The sequence below is a fragment of the Poecilia latipinna genome, unplaced genomic scaffold (assembly GCF_001443285.1).
Source record: "Poecilia latipinna isolate Pla-1442-1.1 unplaced genomic scaffold, P_latipinna-1.0 Scaffold1424, whole genome shotgun sequence".
NCBI lineage: Eukaryota > Metazoa > Chordata > Actinopteri > Cyprinodontiformes > Poeciliidae > Poecilia > Poecilia latipinna.
The window spans coordinates 164262-167387 of NW_015114040.1; the positions used below are offsets into that span (position 1 = coordinate 164262).

Genomic DNA, 3126 nt, shown 5'->3' on the forward strand with positions numbered 1-3126 from the left:
TGATGTGTTTGCAGCTCATTTTGCTGTGTGTCCATATTGACTCATCCAAATCTTCTCCAGAGGACATTAGTCTCGTCCATGGGGACACCCGCACGTCTCAATCCAGACTGAGGTGTTAACTTTGGACCGGGTCGGAACCCCGATGGGTCTCCAACAGAACTGTTATCCAAACGCACCCAGCTGAACAGGAAACCAACCCATTAGAAGAATGCAGACATTGATCACTGGGGGTGTATGCATAATTATGACCCTGAGGATCTCCATTCAGATCACACGTGTTTAACTGAACTCTGTTCTGGTCCAGAAGCGTCCCGGAGCAGCTGCTGAGGTTCTGCTGTTAGTATTTATATAAAGCTTCCTTCCCTACAAGGCCCGGTCCATGTTTAGAGGAACCGGTCAGCTGGTACCAGAGGAAAATGTGACCATAAATCCATCTGGTTGCCGTATGCTGCGCAAGAAGCCATCTTTATTTTTAGCTTCATCCTGTTTTTAATCATTTAGATTTTATTGTGTTATTTTGTCTTTAAGCTGCAGATGTTTCTGAGACTTGGAGGGATACCAGAACCAGAACTCTGGGTTTGCTCTCCTTCAGCTTTTTGTTTCTGAATATTTTCTTTAATGCAAAGTATTTTCTTCTAGCAGCGTGTTGAAGTAGTTCGGGTTCACGGTTTGGGACAGCTGACCGCAGCAGCAGGTCGGTTCGGGAGGAAAACGGGTCAGCTCGGTGCTGAAAACACACTAAATATAAACCTGATGAGCCGAACAGAAAGACGGTAAACCTCCAGCTGACCGTAGGGAACTGCGCATGCTCATATTTAATTGCACTGTGTGTCGTCATCAGGCCGGTTAGCTCAGCTGGTTAGAGCGTGGTGCTAATAACGCCAAGGTCGCGGGTTCGATCCCCGTACGGGCCACTAACCTTTTCGCTGGTTTACCTGGTCCCGGTCCCGGTCGGGGTTCTGGCTGCCGCTGACTGAACAGAGGAATGTTGATAATTAAACTCCAGGGGAGAAAAACGTCCAGGATGATTCCATTCTGAAATGAGGAACGTTCTCAAACCGGTTCACTAATAAACGATCTGATGACAGATTTTGATCAACGTTTCCACATCTGGTCCGGATCAGAACCGCCGGCCCGAGAGGATCGGAGAGCAAGACGAGATTTATTTATGAGAGATGTAAATAAACAGTTTTTACCTCATTATTTTATGGGTCAAATTTTGAGGAGAAATTAAATTATTTGATTTTAGAAAATCTTTTTAAAGTTAGAAAAAGTTTCTGGAAACCTAACAGGCAGTTACTATAGCAACCGACTGGCAGAACCAGCAGAACGGTCCAAACTGGAGCTGACCCAGATCAGAGGTCCTGGTTCCGGTGTTCTGGTTCTGGTTCTGGCTCCTGTCCCAATTCTATTTCTGGATCTGGTTCTGGTGCCTCGCTGCGTTCACCCACCAATCTGAGGTTGTAATCTGTGCCTGATGGCTGATTTCAGCAGAGGGCGCTGTTCCCCAGCGGATGGTGGCGTCATGGCCGCCGCTCAGGTCCACGGAGAGCCCGTTTCCATGGAGACGGATGAGTCATGAGGAAGACTCCGGCGGGATGAGGGAGGAAGGCCTTCCAAGATGGACGCGGAGGGGAGAAGACTAAAGTCTGTAAAACTTTATTTAAAACCATGACAACACACACAGACCTTCATCATCATCATCACCTCCAGATCCTGTTTCAGCTTCTGCTGCTTCTCTAATCCCAGAGATTTCCTGACCTGCTAATGAAAGCAGGAGGCGGTTCGGTTCCGGTCCGGTCCGGTTCTGAAAGGCAGCCTTCATCCACAGGAGCCACATGCATACGGTAACTGAGCCGACAGGAAATTAAAGGCAACGATCCTCAAAGTTTACTTTAATCGCTCAGGAAAGTCTTCACAGCCTGGCAGGGTTTTTATACATATATATCTATTTATTCATTTCATTATAAACAAAACAATTATACCACTGAGAAAATATACAAATCGATAAAATGAAAGGCAGCAGATAAAAAAAAAATCTGATAAAATCTTTTATCCCAAAAATATATACAAACAAGATTTACAAACAAACAAAACTAAACAAACACATCAACTCAAGAAACAATTTGCATAGATTAAAGTTCTGGAGCGGCCTAGTCCAAGTCCTGACTCTGAATCGGTGACCGACATTCTGCTGACATCACGTTTTTATGAGGCGCCATTTTAAAGTTGGTCACAAATGAACAGCCGTAATCTGGATTATTTAACCTGAGACGTAAATGGGACTTCATTTCTTAGTCATGTTTTCATGTGATTCATTTATTAACATTCCAGCTTCAAACTAAAAACGTCTAGCTAAGGCTAAATATTTAGATTCAAACTAAACATTTAATTACTTAATATTTAGTTTGCCAATTTAATGTTTTGTTTTGAAACTGACAATAAATGAATAATTTGTTGAAAATGTGACTAAAAAATGAACTCCCTTTTTGTTTAATGAGAGACTAAATAAACCAAATATCAGCTGATGGTGTAACTTTAAGTTTTCATCCTGGCGGTACCAGAACCGCCGAGCCGTTGCTCGGATCTTCAACTCCGAGCTGAATGGGTCAAACTTCAGCAGACATCAAATGTTTCAGAAAATGATGTGAAACGTGAAGGTTTGATGCAGCAGAAAAGATTCAGCTTGTTCTGCAGCCAACATGGCCGCCTGGCCTGCAGCTTCAGCCAATCGAACTCTGAGCTTTCATGGCCGCAGCGCGAAGACGAAGAGTTCAAACCTCTGGAGGATCAGAGCCGGAAACCTGCAGCACAACCCAAAACCAGGAGCTGGAGGAGCTGCAGCTAACTGGCTAACCAGGTAACCGGTTGGCCAGTTAACCAGGTAACCGGTTGGCCAGTTAACCAGGTAACCGGTTGGCCAGTTAACCAGCTAACCGGCTGGCCAGTTAACCAGCTAACCGGCTGGTCAGTTAACCAGCTAAGCAGCCAGCCAGCTGGTTTCCGGTAGCGGCCGCCTCCGTCGCTGCAGCCGCTCCCAGCTGGAGTTTGATTGAATAACAGAAACATAAATTTGATGTTTCACATTCTGGAAGCTGCAGCAGGAAAAAATGAGCTGCAGCAAAT

At 45.1% G+C, this 3126-nt stretch overlaps 1 non-coding gene across 1 annotated transcript; it reads left to right on the forward strand.

Moving 5' to 3' along the window:
• Window positions 1-840: 840 nt before the first annotated feature.
• trnai-aau (transfer RNA isoleucine (anticodon AAU)) lies at window positions 841-914 on the forward strand. The gene has a single exon. It is a non-coding gene; the product is annotated as a tRNA-Ile (tRNA).
• Window positions 915-3126: the final 2212 nt, after the last annotated feature.